The following is a 5,789-nucleotide window of genomic DNA, read 5'->3' as shown; positions in this document are numbered from 1 at the left end:
AATTCTCTTAGTTATGTAAAGAGACATAAAATGGGTAAATTAAAGCGATCTAGTGTGGGAGGCAGCCCCTACCACAACACAGCACTTTACAGCTAGAACATGGACTGCTCGTATTCACGTTATTTATTGCTGAGCTGGAAAGATGGGGATGTGCCTGGGTTAGAATTTTTCAGATGATAAAAAAAAAAAAAATATTCACAGATAGAGACATGCAGTATTGGTTAGAGCAGAATAGAAGAAGAGGCAGGAAAAGGAAGCACAGCCCAGAGAAATATGAAGCAATGCAGATACGCAGCCAAAAAAGCAGGAGGAACATGTGCCTTGATTTCATATTGCAAAGCCCAAAAAGAGACAAGAAAAAGTGGAAACGGTACTGGCCAACCTGTGAGGAAGCAAATGGTCTTTCAGTATATTTCTCCCTCCTGTTTCCAGGGGAAAAAACAGCATGGCGGCTAGGATTCTCCCCATCTTTCTCTTCAGGTTGTATGTTCATGAGAAAGTGTTGCACAGTTTTTCCTATAGGTCATTCTGGAATTTTTCTTTAAGGCTCTTTGTGAGTATTAGACTGTAAACCTTTCCTCCATCGGCAAGAGGCAACACCAGTACCATAGCGCTTCGCTTCTTTTTTCCATATCTGTTACTTTAACAGTTCTCTTGTGTGTGGAGAAGCACTGAGAGGAGCTCGGAGATGATGACTGCTATGCAAGCTATGTAAATGTGAGTAGCAGCTGCACATGACCATGTTTTTATATAAATTAGTGTTTTCTAGGTGGAACTGAGCTTGTGGTTGTGATGTTTTTTCCCTTCTCAAAGGTGTGGAGGTTTCGGAGCCCACAGAGGCACCATCTCACTGATGGTGGATGTGACCTTCTGTGAATCCTGTTCTCATGGTGCAAGCCAATCCGTGCTGCTCAGGGGAGACACAGATGCCGCGAGTAAGTAGCCAAGCCCTGGCCAGACATACCTTTCCGGGTAAACATCCTACTGAGCTAATCAGGAAAATAGTCTTTGGAAACATTCTAACATTCTTACCTCATGTCTTCGTTGTTATCTGTGTTCGGTGGGATCCTGCTAACACATGTTGACTTTGGAGACGCGCGTATAAAATAGATTGGGTACTTAGGTAGGGATTGTCTGAAACTGCCAGGCTTTAGAGATGGATTTTAATCAGTGGGCTAAACCCAGCACTTGAGCTAGGGTATTTGCAACACAGGCATGGGTCTGGCTTTTGAAATGCTTCTTGTGGATAAGAGTACCACTGTCAAGGTTTATCGCTGGCGAAATTTCAGACATGCAGATCGCAAACCCTGACTCACTGGGATGTGAAAGAGTGAAACGTGGGACTTGCTCTGAGTCAACCTGGAACCTTCCACGAGGGGGGCCGTTCCTCCAAGGGGACTTTGAGATCAGCCCCCGACTGGCGCGGACCCTGAGCTGCAAAGAAAGTAGGTACGGACAGAGTGTGATGGTGTCTCTCAGGGGATGCCTCTGACCTCTAGATTTATTGATTTATTGTGTACCATCTGTCTGCTTCTCCTCTCCTAGAGATATTATAAGTTCTCTTCCTCTGCTAAAATCCTTAACCTAAAATATGTCAAATGGTATAAGCCTTGATTATATATGCCATCAACTCTTCTTATTTAGAAAAGAATATCTGTGACCCTTGTTTGTCTAACAAAGGTTAAGTTTAACCTTCAGGGCACAGTGCGAAGAACATCTGTTAATTCAGTTTTCTAGCCTGGGGGCTGAGAGGCACAGTTTGTCTTTGGGACCTCAACTGACATTTGTTAACTTAGTTTGCATACATTTTAATGTGGTTTCTTGTACCCAGAGGCAGTTGTTTAGAGCATAATATGATAGGCTATAAATATATATATATGGCCAAATTATTATTCCTCCAAGTTATCCCTGTGGAAATATGAAGGAGAGAATTAGTTTTGGACATCTTAAAATCCTCAGAGGTCACCAAGAAAGGGACGTGGAGCTGGGCACACTGGAATTCAGCAGCATATGAGCCAGACAAAGAGAGTGGAAACAGTGAACCCAGCTGGTTTTAGCCTTTCGTTGCTGGTGGGAGCAGCCGCTGCCGGGAGCAGCGGAGGGTGTCCTGTGCGCTGGAGCATGAAGGAGCTCAAGCGGTTGTAAATGGGGACCCTCAGCAGGCCCAAACCTCTCCTGCCCGGGTGGCTGGGTGGCCAGATCTGCACGCTATGTCCATGCCAAATATCACCACGCCAGCACTGTGTCATACGTGGACACCACAGCTGCATCCCTGCCTGTGGGGGGCACCTGCCCCCCCCCCCGAGGTGGCCAAGTCCTGGATCACTCGGCGAGATCCCTCAGTGCCATCCCGGCTGCGTGTGGGTCCTTATCTGCCAAGGCAATGCTGCATGAAGTCTGCAAAGGAATGTATGCTTGCAAGAAAATCCTATTTCCAGTAGGAATTATTCTAAAAATTATTTGGAACATTTTTATTGTTGATATCATTGTATAGAGTTCCTCTTAATGACATCTAAAAACAGGGCCAAACCTGAGCTGATGGCATCTCATTAAAGCCAGCAGAATAAAAATTCAAACGTGCATCTTCCTCGAAGTGTTTATCGAGCAGCAGGAGCCTATTATCTTGTGTGACAATGTTATCTGCCAGTGACGGTGTATCTATACCAAACTGAAGACAGATACATTTAAACATAGAGGATTCGGAGTGTTTCTGATGATCAAGATAACCAACAGCTTGCTTAAAGGATCAGCATAGTTTACTTAATGAAGTCAAATATTCAAACTACCTTCTTTATTGTTAGTGTTATTGCACTACAGAGGCAAAATGGGGGCTTGTTAATGCAGGGTGCTGTGTGTAGACAGCTTAGATAGAAACGGATGCGTGTGTCTACCTGTGCGCAGAAGTGTGCCCAGCCTACACCGAAGCACTTCACTTTTCTGTAGTAGCGCTCCCCAAAGATGAAAGGAAGCTATCACTGTGTCCGATTTCAGATGTTTTCCTTCAGAAAACATTTAAATGGCAAACTCTCTGTTCTGTTCCTTTGCAGGGCTGATCCCATCGGCTTCAGGCAGTCCCTTACTGCCCGTACGCTGGAAGGAGGGAGATGTACCTGCAGCCCCCCAGCTGCTTGCGCTGCACTGTGCTCTCTTCCCGGCAGCACCAGGCTCCAGGCACTTTTGGTCAGGCCCAAAGTGACCGTTCTTGTGTTCTCCACTTCCTTGTAGGCAGATAACAGTTTCCATCTCTGGAATTGGAGCACGCTCATGGTCTTCCTCTAGGAAGAATCTCAAAAATGGGAAAGTCTTTTATATCTTCTTATGATGGAGCCACCTCATGAAACCCAAAGCAAGGATGCCTCCAGTTTCCACATTAACATGCAGTGGGAAAAGTAATCTGGATCTTGTTTCTGTTTTTTTTAAGGGACATTTGATTCTTGTAGATATTTCTCATGAAGATGTCTTGCAAGATATGCTCTGAGCCTTTTATCACAACTGTCAAAAGCTCCCGTGCCTCTGGTCTGCAGATCAAGCGAGATGCCAGCACTCTGGGGAGCAGGGCTGGTTCTGGGCTCTGCGCACACGCTGCTCCTCAGCCCTGCTGACACTGGTACTGTACACTTGTCCACTGGAGTACTGTGTCCAGCTCTGGAGCCCTCAGCACAAGAAGGACATGGACCTGTTGGAGCGAGGCCAGAGGAGGCCACGAAGATGATCTGAGGGCTGGAGCCCCTCTGCTGTGAGGACAGGCTGAGAGAGTTGGGGGGGTTCAGCCTGGAGAAGGCTCCGGGGAGACCTTCGAGCCCCTTCCAGTCCCTGAAGGGGGCCTACAGGAAAGCTGGGGAGGGGCTGTTGTCGAGGGCATGTAGCGATAGGACGAGGGGCAATGGTTTTAAACTAGAGCAGGGTGGGTTGAGATGAGACATTATGAAGAAGTTCTTTGCAATGAGGGTGGTGAGACACTGGCCCAGGTTGGCCAGAGAGGTGGTGGAGGCCCCATCCCTGGAGACATTCAAGGCCAGGCTGGATGAGGCTCTGAGCAACCTGATCTAGTTGAAGATGTCCCTGCTGACTGCAGGGGGGTTGGACTAGATGGCCTTTAGAGGTCCTTTCCAACCCAACACTATGCTTCTATGATTGTTACCATGGCCGGTCCGTGCAGTCTGTGCTGAACTGTCCTGGGCTGTGCCGGGTGGGAGCTGCCGCAGCGGTATGGGGAATCTCGCAGGCATCTCAGCCCTGTAGGTTTCTCCCACTTCTCTCCAAAGAGCATTGTGAGCTTACAAGTGGCCAGTGCATCTTGGTTGGGCTGCATTTTTTACATGCACATTAACGCAGGCAGTCCTCGTGGCTGGTCGGGCCATCTTGTGATCCACAGCTGAGCTTTCTGGACCCACAGAACCACGATCAATCTACAAGAGCCCTCTGACTTCCCCTACCTCACTTCTGGAGACTGTGCCGTCTTCTGCAAGAAAGGAGTTTGCCAGCCTTATTTGTGGGGTTACTGAAAAATTTTCCCTGTAAGAGGGTCTTGTGCCTTGCTGGTCACAGGCGAGCAAGAGCAAAAGCATTATTTCATGGCCTGCTACATAAGTATATAAAATTATCGCCTCCAGGGATGGAGAGTTTGTGTCCCTGCATAGGTTCTTAGGAAAAACCAAGTTATTGCTTGGAAACCACACACCCACTTGAGGATGATCATCTGCAGTGGAGCTGTCTGTCCTCCAGCAAAAAACTGTTCGGAGGGGAACAGAGTGGAAATACTCATCCCAGTGTGACAGGGACAGGAAGGACACCCACAGAAGCTGCCTGCTTGTGTTTGACCCTGCAGGACGTAACCGCAGCCAAGTGCCTCCTCTGAGGTGGGTTCTCTGCTGCGGGAAGGGGCTGCTCCAAGCTGCATGGCAGAGCATGACCACCCCAGAGATGCAGCTGCCCTGGCCATCCCAGGCACGGACCTGGTGCTCCCCCGCTGCCCGGGGGCTGTGGGACCCCTCCCCTGCCATTTCCCATCCCTCTGTGGTGCGCGGGGACAGGGTCGGGGGCACCGCCTTTGCTCTCTGTTACAGCTCAGAGGGATCTCTGCTTTCCAGGGTAGAAAATCTGCCGCCTTGGTCTTCCATTTCACAGCACGCTGCTTGGTGTGAGAGTTTCAAAAATGCGCAGCTGAGCCAATGTACTCACTCAGGCAGTATGTAAGTGTTACATACAGTAAGTCGATGTACCGCTGCCTTCGGGGTCCCATGGCCCTCGAGGTGTATTTCATCGACTCTGTATACATTTCAGTATCACTCAATAGGGTGAAAGCTTATCATCATTAATTATGAAGGTTTATGTTGGCAACCACTTAGTTCCTATGGTTACATCTCTAAGAAATTGTGAAATAGGCACTTCAAGGCTCTGGGCAGAGAAACAAATTGACTGTTACAGAATTCATGAATGATAATAACTCCTTTACTTATAATGCTAATAAATAATTGGTGTAAAATCATCTAGTGCAGCCTTAGAACGCATAGGGTATTTAAAGGTCAGCGCTGCTCTTAACTCTCCATTAAAACCCTCATATTGCAATAATGCAGCCCAGACGGCAATTACAGTGTTTCAGAGCACTCGCAGTGAATCAATAATCTGGCCGGTTCCACAGGGCCGCCCTGCCTGCGCTCCCCTTGGCACCACCATGCGCTTCCTTGCCGTGCTAGGACAGTGCTGGGAACCCCCATGTTTCTGGCCGCGCCAAAGCTGTGCCACGGGAACAATATGCACTGCCTCATTGCCTCATGCTTCCTTTTGTT

At 48.2% G+C, this 5,789-nt stretch overlaps 1 long non-coding RNA gene across 1 annotated transcript; it reads left to right on the top strand.

Moving 5' to 3' along the window:
- The first annotated feature begins 270 nt into the window (after positions 1 to 270).
- LOC134520663 (uncharacterized) lies at positions 271 to 3,083 on the top strand. The gene is made up of 3 exons (XR_010072491.1): positions 271 to 717; positions 814 to 935; positions 3,048 to 3,083. It is a non-coding gene; the product is annotated as an uncharacterized LOC134520663 (long non-coding RNA).
- The last annotated feature ends 2,706 nt before the right edge of the window (positions 3,084 to 5,789 follow it).

The sequence above is a fragment of the Chroicocephalus ridibundus genome, chromosome 9, assembly GCF_963924245.1.
Source record: "Chroicocephalus ridibundus chromosome 9, bChrRid1.1, whole genome shotgun sequence".
NCBI lineage: Eukaryota > Metazoa > Chordata > Aves > Charadriiformes > Laridae > Chroicocephalus > Chroicocephalus ridibundus.
The sequence above is the reverse complement of the archived record's forward strand: the minus strand, read 5'-3'. Positions and strand labels throughout refer to the sequence as shown.